The following is a 20,765-nucleotide window of genomic DNA, read 5'->3' on the forward strand; positions in this document are numbered from 1 at the left end:
AAGCGTTGAGGAGAATGCAGCTGGAGGAATGGGGAAGGAACTGCGTGGGATGCAAACGGAGATGCGGATCAGTAGCAGCGTGGAGGTTCTGATTGCAGGTGAAAGAGGCAACTCAACTGAGGTAGAGGAATTAGTCTGCGGGTTGAATGCTGAGACAGAGCAGTTTAATGGATGGGACAGCATGGAGAGGGGCGTGAAAGAAAGGTTTGCGGATTGGATAGAGGGAAACTCGATGGCAGCAGCAAGACAATACGCAGGTTAGGGAAAGGGTATGGCTTGGACGGCCTTGAAACTTCTTCTGAAACCTTCGCATAAAACAAGACTTTACCAATTCTAAAAGTTCAGCCCTGTACAACCGTCTGACACTTGAGACAATCTACCCTTGATGCTTTGTTCAACAAATAAAAAATATAATTTCACTGTGTTTCTTAGTTTTCAAGGAACTTTCAGTGAAACAATTTGTCAAACATATTGCATAAACACTGTTGTAGGTGAAGTACATTTACAGGTGCAAGATATAAAATACAGGGGTACATATATGAAGAAACTAGCCCCTAATCGGCAACTGATATTTCATTTTTTTTTCAATTCAGAAACATGATCAAGTATTGGCACTGTTGAACATGACATGGCTTCTACTAGCAAATTAACCAGGAAATACATGACAGATAACGCAAGAAAGGAACCTGGTTACAAATCTGAGCTCCATGCAACATTGAATAGGAATTCTAGAATAAGATAGTGAGTATCATTCGATAGAAGTCTTAATTCTATAAATGCGCTATCGCTCAGGTAGCATCTTCCACCTTTTTCTGCATTTGATTTCAGTCACTGAATTTATGAGTGCAACGGTTCTCCTTCAGCAGAATGGTCTCAGTCTTCTGAGTTGCAAATGTAGAGACAAATACAACAGACAGAGGGAAAACTCGTCCTCTACATAGCAGCAATGTTAAAATTGGCAACCAGGGCCAAACTCCATGTGGGTCGTCTTATTTATGGCAGTTGATATTTTTCTTAGATCCCTCTCATCGAGAGGTGTAGGATTGATCTAAAAATCATACGATTCCGATAAGTATTCATGGAGTTATGAATTTATTTGTGTTAATAGACAATTTGTCAAGGTCGGTCAGCAACCAAATAAACCCCACATGTGCTCAACGTTTTAGTATAAAAGGAGATGACTTGAGAGTCATTTTACACACACTTCACTCTTGATTTCTCTCCACTTGTTCTGGGTTTTAGTGGAAGAGAAATCTAAGTGAGGAAGCCCTAAAACGCAGAAGGTAAAGGATCCCTAGTATGAAGCCCTAAACGTAGTCTCTACAAGCCCTAGACGTAGTCCTAAGGAGGATACCCTAACGCAGTCCTAAGAAGGACGATCTACACAGCTATGGAGGAGGTCTTAGCAGCCCTAGCCACCGTCCTAGCAAGCCCTAACCTATGACAGCTCTACGCATGAAATCTGCGTGGAGAAGGAGGCTTGGAACCATGGTTAGGAGGCTGCCCTACACAGCGTGGAAGGGCTGTATGGACAACGTATTTCTGAGGTAAGTTTAAGGGTTAGACAAATCTGTTTGGGGTTGTTTCAAGTGCAGATTTAGAGCAGGGATTGCAGGAGTCTTAGCCGCAGTTTGAAGGGCCAAAGGGGCAGTGTGGGGGAGCTTAAAGAGTAGCATGGTATTTCTATGGAGAGGTCGAGTTGTTGTAGGTTACAGCGGGCTGCTTTGAGGCTTGTTTGAGAGCCATCTTAGGTGCAGAGTGCTGGGCAAGGAAGGCCGCAAATCTGGAGGAGAAAACAATGTTGTTTAAGGGTTGTTTGGGTGGTGTATAAGGGAGCCGCAGCTACATGTAGCTGCTGGCCTAGGCCGCAAGCCATAGCCAGCAGCTCGAGGCCATCTATGTGCTGCGTTTGAGCAGACAAAGGTAGCATAGGACAGCAGTGGCTAGCATGTTGCAGCTATGGCACATGGGACAGTTGTGGCAGTATGGTGCAGCAATGGCACATGGGACAGCTGTGGTAGCATGGTGCAACAATGGCACATGTGACAACAGTGATAGCATAAGGTACAGTAGTATGATGTGTATAACATGGTTATGAGGTCCAACATAATGATGATGGGTGCAACACAGTGAATGATGAGGTGCAGCACAATGATAGGTGAAGGAGTCACCTTGGAGAATCAGCTGAAGCAACATGTCTTCAACTAAGTTTAGTTATCTCATGTATCATCTTCTTAGAGATGATCTATGCTTTTATTTAGATAAGTCAAAGTGTTGACTTCTGTTGTAATTGTACTATCTCTCTCTCTCTCTCTCTCTACTGAACTATTGAAGAACAGATAAGAAGAATTGATCAAAGGTTTCCCCACATTGGGGTTTGTCCCTCGCTAGCGCCACATCTTGTGTCCTCTTGTCCTAGCTTGTCTTCTGCGATCTATATTTATGTTCTATCTGCAGTTTATTTTAATGCTGATGTGATTGCTAATCTGGAAAAGATATTGAGCTAACTGTGAAAATTGAAATAAATTTCTCTAAGTATAGAACATACCTAAAATTAACATGGTATCAAAGCTAAGGTGAAGACAAAGCCCAAGCAAGAGTGAAAGAGCAATCACCGAAGACAGTTGGGAAAGGACAAAAGGATCAATGGATTCCTCATCCCTCTTCAAATTCACCAAGGGTGAAGTCGAAGCAGAGAATATTATCAGAATGGCGCAGCAGAAGCTTCTGATGGCCCACCTAAAGATCACTTCATTGGATGTTCGGATCTAAGGGTGGAAGGAAAGGCAAATGCCTTGTTTGTAATAAGTTCAGCCATTATGCGAAGGAGTGTCTGAATGGTAGGGACACATCACTTGATGATGATAACAATCATTCCAGGGACATCTTCAATGATCAGAGGAATGACAGGTAATGCAGGTCATCAAGGAAACAACCGATTCTTCAAAGAAAACAAGGAACCCTAGGTATGAAGAATCAAATGTTGTTTCTGATAAGATAAAGAAGTGTTATCTTGTATTGGCCCTCTCCTTCAGACTCTTTGGGAATTTGGCTTATTGATTGTAGTGCTTCAAGGCACTTCAACGTGTAAAAGGGCGCTCTCTCTAATTTGGTAGAGATGGAAACAATCATGGGATTATGCTCAGAGTCAATGCCACCTATCCGAGAAAGGGTGTAGGGAATGTTACCACTCAATTGAATAAGGGTAACTCGATTCATTTACAGAATCTCTTTTATGTACCTGATCGCAAGAAGAACTTGGTGTCCATTTCGGCAATGGAAGTGAAAGGTTTCAAGGTGGCATTCATCGATGGAAAGGTATGTGTTTAAAAATAGAAACGCTTTTACTCATGGGTTCAGGGTTGGAAATTTGTATCAAGTTGCAGGATGGTCCATTGGGGACCATGTCAGTTGACACATCTCATCTATAGCACCGGAGGTCTACTTATGGGGCCCTACCCGATGTGAGTTAGATGGTGACTTAGAAGCCTGAATTCAAGAAGAGCATGAAGGTACATGTCTGAGATGTACCAAAGGAAAAATCTTACAAGGGGACCACTTCCCTCATATCGCAGGTCCACAAGCTTCAAACAACCCAAGGGGTTTGAGATTCATGATCAGGAATCTCATGTATACAGGTGGAAGAAAACCCTCTATAGCTTGAAGCAAAACATCCCACACTTAGTATGAGACGATTGATAGTTGTCTAATGAAGCTGAGATTCACTAGGAGTGAAGCCACTCCAAACCATTACTTGAAGGTTTTGGATGATAGACCCCTCATACCGGCACCTTATGAGGACTACCTCTTTTTGACAGGTGCAGACCCTCTCATTTGCAGAAGTAAGAGGGAGTTGGATTCTGGATTTGGAATGGTAAACTTCAAGCCCATGACTACCTCGATGGAGCTTAACTTTTAGAAGTTATGTGGTAGTAATTCCGGACCAGATTTGGGAAATGCTTCTTAGTTTCATAAACTCATTGGCATTGATGTTCTTGGTGAACTTTCGTCCGGACATATGTTTTGCAGTTAGCATGATGAGCTCATATATGGTTGAGCCTCACTAGATTGGTGCCAAGAATCTTCTAAGATATCTTCGGGGCACAATCTTTCATGGATTGAGATACACTGTCGGAAATGTGAAGCTGCATGATTATTCAAATGTTCACTGGGCAGGCAGTGTGGAGGATCGCAAGAGCACTTCTGAGTGCTAGTTCTCTTTGGGTTCTGCTTCGATATCCTGGATGAGAAAGAAGCAGAAGACGGTTGCTTTGAGCACCGCTAAGGCAGAATACATAGCTACGAGTATGATCTCGTGTGAAGTTGCCTGGTTGTGGAAATGATACCACCGTGATCTTCTATGTCAACTAAGGGGGGGATTCGATTGTTGAGGAATCCTGTATTTTATGATTGCTCCAGTATATTGAGATTGATGTACAGGTCGCAGACATTCTATCGAAGCCCTTGGGAAAGGTCAAATTTGTGACTTTCCCGAACGACTTGGAGTCGTTGAGAGACCCTCTTATGAGGGTCCTGCATGATGCATGCATTGAGCTCTAGGAGCTCTGGGGGGTTTGGGGTACTTCTTGAAGCAACAAGCGACCATAGGGCGACTCACCCTCCCCTAATGGTGCATTGTGTACAGGGTGAATGGCTCAGCCTTCCCTGTGACACCCCATGGCGACTTAGGGACAGGATGAATGGTTATCTTGTCAAGGCATCCTACCCATGCAGTCTGGGACTCATGGGAAGTACCTCTCATCTGGCCAATGAGCAAGGAAATGAGGTTAGGGACCATAGTAGTACTATCGATGGACGCATCGTTGTATCTACCGTACTCTCTATGCTAGGATGACCTCCATTGATCTAGTATCAATGAAATTGATCTGGGATCAGTATGAGTGATTTGGGACACTCGCTTTTCATATTGATCTGGGATCAATTGGATTTGTCTTTGGATCAGTAAGAGTGATATGACTCACTCTCTTAGAACTGATCTAGGATCAATAAGAGTGGTATGACACACTCTCTTCACATGGAACTGACTTCGGGTCAGTAGAAAATGGTATGAGACATTCTCGATCAATTCTTCTTCTTCATGGTTCAGCAAAGCAAAGCCGAGCAGTGCAGGGCACAGTTGGCAGAGATAGTATAGTTTGGCCGATGGATCAGCGGATGGATTTCTCCCTAGTTGAGAGGGAGTGTTAAAATTGGCAACTAAGGCCAAACTCCATGTGGGCCATCTTATTTATGGCAGTTGTTATTTTTCTTCGATCCCTCTCATCGAGAGGTGTAGGATTGATCTAAAGATCATCCAATTTCGATAAGTATTCATGGCGTTATGAATTTATTTGTGTTAATAGACAATTTGTTAAGGTCGGCCACCAACCAAATAAACCCCACATGTGCTCAACGTTTTAGTATAAAAGGAGATGACTTGAGGGTCATTTTACACACACTTCACTCTTGATTTCTCTCCACTTGTTCTGAGTTTTAGTGGAAGAGAAATCTAAGAGAGGAAGCCCTAAAACGCAGAAGGTAAAGGAGCCCTAGTATGAAGCCCTAAACGCAGTCTGTACAAGCCCTAGATGCAGTCCTAAGGAGGATGCCCTAACACAGTCCTAAGGAGTATCTACGCAGCTATGGAGGAGGTCTTAGCAACGCTAGCCACAGTCCTAGCAAGCCCTAACCTATGACAGATCTACACATGAAATCTACGTGGAGAAGGAGGCTTGGAACCGTGGTTAGGAGGCTGCCCTAGACAGCATGGAAGGGTTGTATGGACAGTGTATTTCTGAGGTAAGTTTAAGGGTTAGACAAATCTGTTTGGGGTTGTTTCAAGTGCAGATTTAGAGTAGGGATTGCAGGAGTCTTAGCCGCAGTTTGAAGGGCCAAAGGGACAGCGTGGGGGAGCTTAAAGAGCAGCGTGGTATTTCTGTGGAGAGGCCGAGTTGTTGTAGGTTACAGCCCGCTGCTTTGAGGCTTGCTTGAGAGTCGTCTTGGGTGCAGATTACTGGGCAAGGAAGTCTGCAAATCTGGAGGAGAAAACAATGTTGTTTAAGGGTTGTTTGGGTGGTGTATAAGGGAGCCATAGCTATAGCTAGCTGCTGGGCTAGGTCGCAGGCCATAGCCAGCAGCTAGAGGCCATCTATGTGCTGCGTTTGAGCAGACAAAGGCAGCATAGGAGTGGAGGCATACTCCCTTGGTAAACCATAGTCTTTTCGAGGGTTGATTGCTGAGTTGTGTGAAGGAATAAGGTTGTAGGTGATGCCCTAACCAGAGAGCAACAGTGCAGCAGTGCAGTGTGATGGGACAGCAATGCTAGCAGCAATGGCATAGTGCAATGATGGCACAATTGGGATAGCAAGTTGTGATGGGACAGTAGCAAAACAATGGGACAGCAAGCAAACATGGAATGACAATGTCACTAACAGTGGGACAACAGTATGCCACATGGGACAGCAGTGGCTAGCATGGTGCACCTATGGACACATGGCACAGCTGTGGTAGTATGGTGCAACAATGGCACATGGGACAGTTGTGGTAGCACGGTGCAACAATGGCAAATGAGACAGCAGTGGCAGCATAAGATACATCAGTATGATGTGTGCAGCATGGTTATGAGGTCCAACATAGTGATGGTGAGTACAGCATGGTGCAGCACGGTGAGGTGCAGCATAACGATGAGGTGCAGCGAAATGATAGGTGAAAGAGTCACCTTGGAGAATCAGTGGAAGCAGCATGTCTTCAACTAAGTTCAGTTATCCCATGTATCATCTTCTTAGAGATGATCTATGCGCTTATTTAGATAAGTCAAAGTGTTGACTTCTGTTGTAATTTACTATCTCTCTCTCTGTTGAACTATTGAAGAACATATAAGAAGAATTGATCAAGGGTTGCCCCACATTGGGGTTTGTCCCTGGCTAGCACCACATCTTGTGTCCTCTTGTCTTGGCTATCTTCTGCAATCTATATATATGTTCTATCTACAATTTATTTTAATGCTGATGTGATTGCTAATCTAGAAAATATATTGAGCTAACTATGAAAATTGAAATAAATTGCTCTAAGCATAGAACATACCTAAAATTAACAAGCAACTTGGTCGCTCTTCTCCCACTAATCTGTTCAGTTCTCTGATTAATTATGTTCAGCCAATGAGACTAGGAATGACTGGCTTTCTCCAACAAACCTTCTAACAATAATAGTTACAACTAAAAACCCACAGGTTGAGCCAAGACCAATGTTTTCATAACACTCTAATATCCCAAACAGGATATTTTGAATAATTTTGCAGAAATGCACTCAGCCAAAAATTTTCCATAAAATTTATCATTCGTTTAACAAAAGATTGCCATGTAAAATATAACAGATAGAGTGCATGCAAATTCATAACACAATAAGCAGAAAATAATCTTAGTTTTTATTATGATAGATAAACTGGGTTACATGCAAATACAACCAATATAGCTGAGATGAAAAACTGGCCCCGACAAATCTGCTGCATCGGCCTCTCAAAATTGAACTGAAATCAATCATTGCACCTGTGAACTCTCGCTGAATCCACCAAGGAGATGAGGTGGGTTTCTGTCCACTCTCATCAAAATCACCCAAGGGTTTCCGTCCTGGGGCTACCAATGAAGTAGAGAATCAGGTTCTCAACCTCTCATACAAGAAGTAATATCAAATCCAAGATGTCCCCTAATGGCCTCTTCCTCCTCTTTAATCTGATGGACCCCTCTAGAACCTCCAATTATATTATTATTTTAATCATGGAGCACTTTTCCCTCTTTTATTTCAATTAAAATATTCTTTTTAACATGGGAAAAGGGTAAATTGGCCACTATGCCTCCTCAGGTCACTGAAAATCACTTCTAACCATCCTATCCTATAGATCTTCTCGTTCTGGTTCCAAAGAGCTATTACACTAAAGTGTTATGCCAAGTAATCCTCCCGAAATGCCACCTTAAGCGTAGTTAATTGAGTTATGCCCCTTAATAACGTTGTTTTTTGAAAGTGGCTGGAATGCCACAAAACAAAAGACAAAATGTGCAGATGATGGAATATACCAAGCAAATGCCATCGGACCTCATAAAAACTCCTCAAAAGCCCCTGGGCCCACTGATGACACCAACCTGCACTTGTGTCCTGTTTGCCCCCAACTTTGAGAGTCCATCCTAACCATGTCATAAGAAACACCAAAAAAAGGAACATCACATTTTAGCATTGGAAAAATCCTCTAGGGGATATCTTCAACAAGAGTTTTGGATATTGGTGTTGTTGATATAGTGACTAGGGCACCTCAAATGAGTAGATCCTCCTAGTGGGATAAGATTTCTTGCAAATGTTCTAGATTAATTTGAGTGAAACAGTCTCACCCTTGACTCCTCATTCAATCATAGTCCTCAAGGAAAAGCTGACAAAGAAAGCGTTATAATTTAAACCAAGAAAAGTGTTGGGTAAAAGGTCAAGGTAGGCCTCACTCAGTCAACCACATTATCTATAAAAACTAAAAAAAATCCCTTTTTTTGTTTTAATAACTAGCTTGTTGCAAAGCTCTATCATACATAGCTAGTCAACTGTTGGGAAAAAGAGCAATTAATTCTAGATCCAACCCAAGGAATAACATACATTCATTTTGAGCCTATTTTACACATATTTCATGGGTTTTTTTAATTATCTATGCAGATCTGCAGCATAAGACCGCTGTAGCATATCACTTTATGCAAATTTCTCATCACATAGAGAGTTTTTCTCAAGTAAGTATGTTAAACACACATTTCTTTAACTTCAAGTTTAGTTTTACAAGTTTGCATCTTTCATTTCTAGTTAAAAGTAATTATTTCCAGCATTAAAACACTTACATTCTAATCAAATAATTTCCTACATTTGCATGCATGGGATTTGGACTCCAAAACCTCAACAACTAAATTCCTAACTTGCTAAAAAATCAATTTTCTTGCAGTATTAAGGCTTTGAAGTGGTCCAAAGTGACTCATATTTTGTGTTATAGCTTCCCCACCCATAGATCTTGGATTTAGAAGTCCATGTGTTATTCAAGTGAGATCATGCAAGTGCCATATCATTACAGTGCAAGATCATTGCCATTGTTATCACATAGATGCCATACCAAGTGTGAGAGTCATGTAGCCATATGCAAAGGAGTCCTGAAGCAATGTGAGAGTGTCTTGAAGCAATGCGAGAGAGTGTAATCTTGTGGAACCTCAAACCCTAGTGAAATATCTCAAAGGAGAATACATCTAAATATCTCAAAACTGCTTGTGCCATCTGAAGTGCTTTTGGAGATTACCTAAGCGGGGTATTTATACTTGATTGCCAATACAAATAGGTGTCTCTTTGGGGTCAGGCCAACATGAGGCCGACTTATAAAAATTTCAAATTTTCAAATTAATATTTTTCCCTCCGATAGATTGAAGTCGGCTTGATGACCATAATAAAATTCTTTTTTTATTTAATCACTTGAAATTATATTTCATAATTAAATGTGGGCTAGAGAATTTCTCCCTAGTTGCCAAAATTAACAAGCGAGAGATTATAAAATAAATTCAATGGGATGGAGATAGACACAATTGTGGATTGAGGGAGCAAGGCAATGTGAATTACCCAGTGCGCAATTTCCAGCGAGGGTAGAGTTCGAGCCAATGAAGCATCAAAGGAGGGAAGATTTCGAGGGGATATTTCCATAGAGATTTGTCATACCAGTTGGTGTGAATTCTCCAGAGCACAAATCTAGGTAGCAAATCGTTCACTAGTTGTCAGGAATCAATTCCGAATGGCAGAGCGAGTTTGCCTAGTGTGAGTGCAGGATCACCAAAGGAGTGCAGGATTAGCAGCAGCTCGAAATCTAGTTAGCCAATGCGCATCTCCAACAGTCAGTGATTTTTTTGTGCGAATTACAGGACGAGGCCGAGTTGGATTTTGCAAGGGAAACAGTGAGTTTCCAGGTAGATCTGCCAATTGGTGTGGTGGAAAAAAATTTCTGGAGCTTTCCCAATGTTTGGCAAGCAAATCATTATACTCCCTAATTTTGCTAAAGAATAATAAATAAACGCTCATCTGTTGCACTGCTTTTCCCTTCAGGGTTTTTCCTGGGATGTTTAGTCCAAAAATAGCAGTGTCATATTTTATGTGTGTGTGCTTCTATTTCCTAGTTCCAAATTATTTTCACAGTATTTTATTTGTGAAGATTGCAGTAGTGAGCTATTCATTATTTTTCGTTAAAATTAATTAACAAAAGGCAAATAAACTGCATCAGTGAGAAGAATAGTTTCCAATTGATTGCAATCATGGATTTTTCACATGGTATCAAAGCATGGTTGATCAAATATGAGGCTCAAAGGCGAAAGGAAGAGAGATCATGCCATTTTCGAGGCAGATTTGAAGCACAATGTTTAGATCTGCACCGACCAAGCCAAGGGTGTGATTTGCATAGGAGCATAAAAAATTAATTTCCAGATCCAGGAGGAGGAAAGTGTGATTTTGCTTCAAATTTGTGGCAAGCCGCAGCAGGAAGTGGTTCGCCAGGAAGTAATTCCAATGAGCGGATCAGTCAGTCCGCCACATATTAGATCCAGGCGCAGAAAATTTGCAGCAATGTTTGCAATTGCAGATCTACACAGGGAAGGAATATAAAGCACACTAGAGAGGGAATTTCCAAAAATCCTCAGTGCGTTTCAAGTTTTCCACTCCAAGAAAGGAGATAGAAATTTCCAACAACACAAGGTCCTATAGAATTGTTAGTCTAGCTAGTTTGATTTCCAGGGCCAACAATGTGTGTGACAGATCTGAAGGAGGACATCCAGAAGGTAGAGCGAGTTTCCCGGGGGGAAATAGCTGACAATGTGAATGTCAAAAAAGGACATCGAAGAAGAGTACAAGAGTAGATATATGCATTCCAGGGGGAGTTCAAGTAGAAAAAGAGGCCAAATCTAGTTGATGGAAGGAGAAGGGGAATTTCAGTACATAGACCTCCAACTTATTTGATTTTTGCAAGGATGGCCACAACAGTAATCAAGAATCAAGACAAACTTGACAGAGCCTCTAACTTTGGCATTTAGAAGGCTAGGATGACTTTCCTGTTGGATGAACATGGATTGAAGGAGTATGTGGAGAACACCATTACCATATCAACAGATCCACAACAACAGGCAACCTATAAAAAGGAGATGGTCAAAGCTAAGAGGATGGTCCTAGAGAAGGTTTGGGATCACATTGTCCTGCACATTGCAGACAAGCGTACAACAAAGGAGATGTGGGATGTCGTCTTGAAGTTGTACCAGAATCCATCTAGGAATCGAAAGATGATTCTCAAGGAGAAGTTGAGGACCATATAGATGCAAAAGGGTGAGAGTGTTACATCCTACCTCACCAAGATTCAGACGATCTGAGAAGAACTTGCAACCATTGGGGAGAAACCATCAAATAGTGAGCTAGCACGGACAGCCCTCAACGGTTTCACCAAGGAGTCGCGTACTTTCATCCACATTATATCTGGGCAAGATAGATTTCCTGGTTGGGATCATTTATGGAGTAACTTCACTCAGAAGGAGCTAAGACTCAGTCTTGCAAATGGTACTACCAGAAAAAGGAGAAAAAGACCAAAGGACGAGGAGAATGAGGAGAACGTAGCCCTTGCAGGTAAGGGAAAGGTGAAAAAGTGTCTCAGTCAGGACAAGGCACAATGGGAGGAGAGAAAAAGAAGAAAGACCTATCGAACATCAAGTGATTCAGGTGTGCTGAGTTTGGTCACTATGTCACCTAGTATCTGAAGAAGAAGGACAAGGAGCAGACAACAACTTTGGTAATGATTGATGAGTTGACTACCAGAATGGAGGGATTTGCATCAATAGCAGCAATACCTCTAGATAGAGGCGAAGGATAATACTTAAGTGTGTCAGGATGGGCAGGGTCCAATGCAGAAGCAGCAAGGAGATCAGTTAGTTCAGTTTTAGTTGTTGCAACAAGACCATCACCTTTGTTATTGGGAGCCCACGGTATTATAGTAGCAGGAGAATAGTCGTTCAGTGTCAAAAGGCACAATCAGTCATTTGGATGACAGTTGCAGACCTAGTTGCAGTCAGTACTCAAGAGACAATTGCAGAGCTAGTTGCAGTGACACAAGCAGTGCGAATTGCCCAGTTGTAGATAGTAGTTGCAATTCCAACCAGTGAGTTTCCTAGCACAGAATTGTGTAGTCCAATTTCCAGTTGGACAGTGGGAGTTACCAGAAGGGAGAAGAGAGATATCCCAATGGGAGGTCAAGACTCAGAGGGATCTAGCTATAGAGGGGGCAGCCCTATGGAAGCTTAGTGCTTTAGGATCTGAGGTGATCAGCACACAATTGCAGTGATAGCAACAGTGCAGATGCAGTACAGTGAAGTTACAGCACAACAGCAGTAGCGCAGAGGCATCAGCAGTGTGAGATCAAAGATTGGTTCAGCCACAAGTCAGTGGCAAATGAATGAGAGTTCACGCAGTGGCATGGTGGACAGTGAGAGCTAGTTGTATCACAGATGTCAGACACCAACGACATTGTCAGTCCAGCTACAGAATGTAGAGGAGTATAATGGAGAGAACGCCCTCCTCGCTAAGAGGGAGTATGTGAAAAATCCACAACCGGAATCCTAATGCAACAACTAGAAATTATTCTCCTAATTGTTAATTTAATTTAACAATTTATTTATTGTTTCCTATAGCAAATACTGAATAACTCACACTACAACCTACACAAATAAAATTGCGGAAGAATAAACGCTGGAAGAAATACTAGCACACACATAAAATAACAATGATTTTGGACAAATGTCCCCGGAAAAACCAAACTTGGGAAAAAATAGTGCAACAGCTAAGGGTCTTAATATAAAGCAGCAGTGAAATAATTTGAGTACAACTGGATGTGAAACTGGCAACCCTACAGAGAAATACTGGCAAGCAAAATCTAGTGAGAAAGTCCTCACTCCACAGGCGAATTACGGCTCTAACCTCAACTCTAGATGAGTCATCCAAATTGGCTTTGCGCATCCACTGCGTCACCCTCGAGCAGTCCTTTCTACACTCAGTTTGAATTAGCCTCTCCTCAAGCCGTTTGGTCTATGACTGTCTAAGAAAATATCTCTCTTGGCCTCCAGAACCTCTATCCAGCTTCTGGCACTGAAACTCGTCCTTCCCTAGCATAACCGAAACTGTCCCTAGAGGCTACTACGCTACCCCAGCGTCAGCTTCTATGTGACTCTTCTGCCTCTCTGCAAATGCACTCACCGGGTCTGGAAATCTTCCTATGGCTTCATTGTCTTTGCCCCTTTCTCACTGCTTCGATCTCACGGGCTCTCTCTCCGGCATCTAACTACTACTACTCTGGAAATCAATTTGCTCATGAAACCGAACTACTCAAGTGTCCATCGACTTCTTCTTATAATCCTCTATTGGGACTCCAATGACCAAGATTAAATCTTACTCGATGGCTAGGATCATCTTGAAGTCGATCCATGTGAGTTTCTAGATCATTCATGCCTTGACTTAATTAATTTTGATTAATTAACAATATTCCCTAAGTTTAGACTTAAGAAATATTTTAAAACTGGCTAATAATCTAATTAAGTCATTTCTAGGCAGAATTTCCACAAACGATTTTTGGGTTTTGGAGATCCCATGTATTCTAGCCTCTCCACAAAATTTCAAGGCTAGAACACATCCAATGCTACAAAAACTAGCACTCCCTCTTAGCGAGGAATGCGTTCAAGTGCTACTGCTCACCCTGTAGCAGCACCCTCTCTCTGCATCATCTCCTGTCACACTAATGATGTCTAGCCATACTGCCCACCAACCACTGTGAACCTCTGATATACATTGCATTTGTGCTACTACTGACCCTGCTGAACTACGGCCATCAATGCATTTGAACTGCAACTCCCTCTCATCTATTGTTGTTGCAACTACAACAACTACAACTGAGAAGCATACTAAATATTGAATCATCTGTGATCAGTGTGATGCATCTTTCACCCGAGTCTCTGGCTGTTGCTAGTATCTGCATTGTCACTGAGGAATCTTCGCAGCTACTAACTCTGCACTGCTGCCAACTCTACATTGCGCTCCCTAGCATCTGACTACTACTAGTCTCTGCATCTGTCACTCTGGCATCTGAGTGCATCAACTGTCACTGATCCATCCTGCTACTGAATACTGTGGTCCCCCCCATAGCAAGGTATTGATCCATGAGGTCGACTCCTCAAGGATCCTGCCTATCTGTAGCGCTCTGGAGCTATAGCACCAAGTCATCCCACCTTACTCCTGGAGGTATATCAACAAATATGGTGAAGTCTTCCACCAGCCTGGAGGAAAGCCTATCGATCTCTACTGATGTTGCCTATTGGTCATGCTTCTCCTCCTTGTCCTTCTTTCTAAGAGGACACTAGGTGCTATAGTGGTCGAGCTCACCACATCTGAAGCACTTGACCTTCGACAGGTCCTTTCTTCTCTGCTCCCCCTGTCCCTGACTGGGATACTTTGATGCGAGGGCCACATTCCCCTCCTCCTTCACCTGCTTTTATCCATTCTTGCTGCCACTGATGGAGCTCTTCAATAAAGCTCATGTCAACTCCTGCTGCTACAAATCGGCCCACATGTTGTCCCATCTTGGCAAAATATCTCATCCCAAAATACTTTGGACGAATACCTACGACTCCTCGGAGACACTGTTTAGTACCAATCACACTAGCTTTGTGGATTGAGGTGCTGCCCCAACAACTAACAACTGGTCCGGCACCTCCTGAATCTTAGTGAGGAAGGGGTCTATGGCTTCCCCCTTCCACATCCATATGCATCTCAACTTCTCCTCTAAGTACATCTTCCACTACTCGGAATTTCCTTGGTATAGCGTGGAGAGAGTCTCCCCCATCTCCTTGGCAGTATCTTTGTCAACTATGTGTGAAACAATATGATCCCGGACTCCATCTAGGATCAATCTCTTTGCCTGTGCCATCTCCTTTCTATACTCCTTCAGCTGATCTGCATCTTGGGGAACTGCTACCACTGCATCAATATATATCTTAAGGCCAAACTAATCCAGAGGGAAGGACGTCCTTGCCTTCTAGATGACATAGTTGGAAGCTCCATCCAACCTGTCTTGATCACAAAGCCCAACAGTGGCCATCTCAACAAAATGTCGAAAACCTCCTCTTCCCTTCTACTCAGTTGTTGTTCAGTGATTCGCACTCCCTTCTGGACTGAGAAAATATGCTCGCAACCACAATTGATCTGCAAGGAAAATCGAACTTCTTAAGACTAGAAGTTCCCTAAGGAAAATTTTCCCTCAGTGTGTTTTGTTCTTCCTTCCACCCAACGCTAGCTCTGCTCTAGCAAACTGTTGCAAAACTACTGCGTCTAGCTAGAGATATGCTGTGCAAAAACACTAAGTTGCTCCCTCTGCCTCTAGAATCACTCGATCTGGAGAGATCAAATTTTTTTGTCCCTCACTCAAAAAAATCGAATCTCCTCAAGTAACTTGGCGTCTTGGCAAAGTGACTGCGTTGCCCCTGGGAGTTTCGATCTGCTGCCCACACTAAACAGTGAAACTCCTCCTCTCTGTTGATTTTTGGTAGCATCGAATGTGCTCTAGCGATGAAATTTGGTGGAGAGGCTAAGGCACATGAGATCTCCAAGACTCAGAAAACATGAAGTTCCACCCGATAATGAGGTATTAAAATAATTAATATTTTTAATGGGTTCCTAAGTCTAAACTTAGGAAAATAAAAATATTAATGTGCATTAATATAAAATGGGTGAGCAAGTTCTAAGTGACGAGGATCAAGCCAATTCTAATCTTAGTCGTTGATTAGGGACTTAATCTTGGTCGTTGAATCATTAAAAGGAGAAGTATAAGAGGAGGCTTGAGGGTCAGTTGGAGACACACCAAGAGAGATCAAGAATTTGATTTTCAGAGGCGACGTTTGCTAACGAAATCGAGTTAGTAATCAGTTGTAGTGAGGGGCAGTTCAGCAAGGGATTTCCATTGAGGCTGAAGAATACATATCAGAGAGGCAACGCAGTGCCGGAGAGATAGCACGGGCCCTAGAAGGGCTAACGCAGAGGAACTAGGAGCTGATGCAGAGGACGCAGAAGGTCATAGAGGCTGACGCAGAAGGCCGTAGAGGCTGACACAGTGTCATGGGCAGCAGTACAGGAAGCAGCAGTGCAGTGGATGTGAGGCAGCAAGCCAAGCATCAGCACAGAGGACCGATGTGGAGGATCAGTGTGATGTTTCTATGGTGAAGCATTGCTAAAGCACATTCCTCGCTAAGAGGTAGTGTTGATTTTTGGTAGTATCGGATGTCCTTTAGCCATGAAATTTGGTGGAGACGCCAAGGCACATGAGATCTCCAAGGCCCAGAAATCATTTGGAGAAATTCCATCCAAATAAAAAAATATTAAAATAATTAATATTTTTAATGGGTTCCCAAGTCTAAACTTAGGAAAATAAAAATATTAATGTGTATTAATATAAAATGGGTGAGAAAGTTCTAAGTGACGAGGATCAAGCCAGTTCTAATCTTAGCCGTTGATTAGGGACTTAATCTCGGTCGTTGAATCGTCAACAAGAAAAGTATAAGAGGAGGCTTGAGGGTCAGTGGGAGACACACCAAGAGAGATCAAGAATTCAATTTTTGGGGCAAAGTTTGCTGAGGAAATCGAGTTAGTGATCAGTTGCAGTGAGGGGCAGTTCAACAAGGGATTTCCATCTGAGGCTGAAGAATACATAGCAGAGAGGCAGCACAATGCCGGAGAGACAGCGCAGGCCCTAGAAGGGCTGACGCAGAGGACGCAGAAGGCCATAGAGGCTAACGCAGGTAGTGCAGAGGGTCGTAGAGTTTGACATTGGACTTCAGAGGCAGCGCTGGGGAGATTTTGTAGGGCGGACTGAGAGCAGATTAGCCGAGAGAGGGTGACACAGTTCCTGAAGGGTGACGTAGTTCCAAAGCAGTGCTTGGAGCATCTTTCACTGTCCAGCACAAGGAACAGTCAGAGTCACTATGGGGTTGATCATCCGGTTGTTGATTTGCCGAAATATCCGTCTCCAGATAGAGGTACTACTGCCAAGGATATTCTCTGTTGGGTGAGCCATTTCTAGCACCCTAGTTGTATTCACGAATCTACTTAATAATACAAACCCTCTATATGTTGCACCAGTTTTCCCGCATTGGGTTTTTCCGGGGACGATTCTCCAAAAATAACGGTGTCCCTTATGTTATTGTTTCTGTTTACTTCAGTGCATGATCTGTGTATCTGTGAAGGCAGCATTTGTGTTTACTTCAATATTTATGCAATTAAATAACTTGTTAATGTAAAGAACAAGTAGGAGATGGTAAACCAAAAATTGCAGTAGGGGTTTCTAATGTGTTAGATTCAGGAATTTTAACTCTCTTTGCCTCTAAGCTCTCTCGCTGATCAACTATGCTTTGATACCAAGTGAAAATTCCACAACCGGAATCCTATTGCAACAACTAGAAATTATTCTCCTAGTCGCTAATTTAATTTAACAATTTATTTATTGTTTCCTATAACAAACACTAAATAACTCACACTGCAACCTACACAAATAAAACTGCGGAAGAATAAACGTTGGAAGAAATGCTAGCACACACATAAAATAACACAGGTATTTTTGGACAAATATCCCCGAAAAAACCCAACTTTGGAAAACCGGTGCAGCAGCTGAGGGTTTTAATATTAAGTAGCAGTGAAATAATCTGAGTATAACTAGATGTTGAAACTGGAAATCCTACAGAGAAATACTGGCAAGAAAAATCTAGTGGGAAAAATTCCTCACTCCACAAGCAAGTCTGGGCTCTGACCTCAGCTCCAGGTGAGTCGCCCACTAGCTCTGCGTAACTACTGCGTCACCATGGCGCAGTCTCTTTTGCACTCAGTTCGAATCAGCCTCTCTTGAAGTCGTCTAGTCTACTGCTATCTGGGAAAATGTCTCTCCTCGCCTCCGGAACCTTTGTCCATCTTCTGGCATTGAAACTCATCTTTCCCCAACAAAATCGAAACTGCCTCTAGAGGCTACTGCGTTGCCCCAACGTCAGCCTCTCTATGGCTCTTCTACGTTTATGCAAATGAACTCACCGGATCTGAAAACCTTCCTCTAGCTTCACTCTCTCTGCCCGTCTCTCACTATTTCGATCTCACAGGCTCTCTCTCCAGCAACTGACTGTTGCTACTCTGGAAATTGATCTGCTCATGAAATCATATTGCTCAACTGTCTTCTCCAAGTGCCCCATCGACTCCTCCTTATAATCCTCTGTTGGGACTCCAACAGCCAAGATTTAATCTGAATCGATGCTAGAATCATCTTCAAGTCGATCCATGTGAGTTTCTAGATCATTCACACCTTGACTTAATTAATTATGATTAATTTACCATATTTCCTAAGTTTAGACTTAGGAAATATTTAAAAATTGGCTAATAATCTAATTTAGTCATTTCTAGGGAGAATTTCCAAAAACGGTTTCTCGGTTATGAAGATCTCCTGGGGTTATGAAGATCTCCTGTACTCTAGCCTCTCCATAAAATTTCAAGGCTAGAACACATTTGATGCTCCAAAAACTAACAGCATTAGTTTTGTATGGTTTGGAGTAGCATCGGACAAGTATCCTAGTCTCGGATTGTGTGTAAAAGGCCAAGGAACAAGAGATCTCCAAAGCCCAGAAAAAATTTAGAGAGAAAACACTGAGAAACCACTCAATTAAATTAATTGATCAATAATTAAAAGTTCCTAAGTCTAACTTAGGAAAATTAATTAATTAATGAATGGCTAAGTCACCTGACTTGGGGATTCGGGATTCGGGATTCGTAGGATACGGGGATCCGGGAGTCGGATTCGGACAGGTTGACCCCCCAGAACAGGACATGTAGGATTCATTATATATATATTAGCAATTAGATATTTCTTACACAAATTCTCATTAATGATACAAATTCATTGATTTCAAACATAGATCTTCATCTAGATGTTAGTTTTACTGTTTACAAAGTAATTTAGTAACATTATAGCATGCATAGTACATACAAAATTCAAATACATGTCAGTTGTCACATAAATCATGATTCATAAATGAAAGACAACTTACAAGATAGTAAGATAAAGACACTGACAACTGTAGTTTTCTCATTAAGTCATCAAATCAAAATGTGTTACATAGGTAGTGCAATGCCAATGGCAAATAGAAATAGAAAATATAAAACAACTACAGGTATACAAGCCTCAAGGCAATAGGTAGCCCATGACTCATGAGTCAACAATCCTCATAGTCATCATCAGAATCAGCATCAATGTCCTCATCATCATGGTCACCAGACTCACCACTGCTCTCCTCTGCATCCTCCTCCTCCCCTGTATCCATAGTCGCCTCTCCATCTGCTGGTGTGGAGGATGACCCCTCTAAAATATCACCGTCATCAAATCTAACAAGCTCTAGCACTGGATCATTGAAATCCATGTTGGCCAATGCCAACTCAACACTGTTGTCCAGACCCATATCATCAGGAAAGACATCCCACATCTATCTTTCCCCTCAACCACTCTTCCCTCTGCCTGTAAATAAGACGAAGGTTGGTGTGCACATACACCATTGTCTCTGCCCTAGACTGTTCAAGCCTGCTCTTCTTCACACTATACAAATTCCCATATGTGCTCCAATTCCTCTTGCAACAAGAGGATGAAGTCACCTAAGAGAGGAGCCTCATGGCTAACTGCTAAAGAGGAGGGCTTGTTGCCCCATGATTTGCCCACCAAGAATAGGGCTTCTTAGCCCCCCTGTCTCCAATCACATCATATCCTGCAAATCGACCAATGCTAGTGGAAAACTCTGCAAAGGCGTCCTCCACCTCATCAAGCAATGCTCTATCCTGAAAAACCCGCCTGAATGCATCTTTCCTTCCCTATGAGATTTCACCATCCATGTGAGGAGGGAATCTGCGGGAAGGTCCACCACTCAACCACTCATGGTTGTAGTATTTTGGATTCAATGAGTGAGCCAAACAATGTAAAGGTGTGCAATTCTTGTCCCATCTGCTAACAAGCATATCCTGTATAGTACCACAGAAGGCCTCTGGTGATGTCTCATACTCGGGGCACTCACTCTGTAGAATAATGCTCCTCACAGACTCAATCATGGAATCCCATCCCTCATAAACCTCTCCTAGGATGGGTTTGTCTGTATCTGCAAATCGAAGCAAAGAAATGATAGGGTCCATGATCTGAATAATTAGATCTACCCTCTCCCACCAAGCATCATCTAGCACTGTGTCGTTCACTCTTTTAGAGGCTACTTGATCTGTCTTCCTCCAAAAAGACCAAAACTCAGAAATAACCATGGCCCCAAGAGTGGTCTTGACCTCCCTCAACCTCTTCAACATCATGAATGAAGAGGCAAACCGTGTATCAGCAATCTTCAACAATAATAAATTGTTGTACTCCTTCTAGATAGTGAGGGCATTTGTATGATTTTGCACAAAGTTACGGAGATGTCGTGCATCCTCAATAATGTTACCAATCCAAAGCACATCAGAAGCAATGGATTTCAGTGCTAAGTTCAATGAATAGACAATGCAAGGTGTCCAAAACACTTGTGGATATTTAGCTTCCACAATCATGCAAGCAGCCTTGCAAACAGGTGCATTATCTGTAATGATTTGCACACAAGAATCAATACCTACATCTTCAATAACTTTAATAAATAACTCAC

General features: G+C 42.4%; 1 protein-coding gene across 9 annotated transcripts in view; it reads right to left on the reverse strand.

Moving 5' to 3' along the window:
- The window catches only part of ABCA1 (ATP-binding cassette A1), a 380,643-nt gene that overhangs the window by 82,254 nt on the left and 277,624 nt on the right, over positions 1-20,765 (reverse strand). The gene's annotated exons all lie outside the window — the stretch shown is intronic.

This window comes from Pinus tabuliformis, chromosome 5_1 (genome assembly GCF_031772625.1).
Source record: "Pinus tabuliformis cultivar Carrire ecotype Pingquan chromosome 5_1, CPIR1, whole genome shotgun sequence".
Classification (NCBI taxonomy): domain Eukaryota; kingdom Viridiplantae; phylum Streptophyta; class Pinopsida; order Pinales; family Pinaceae; genus Pinus; species Pinus tabuliformis.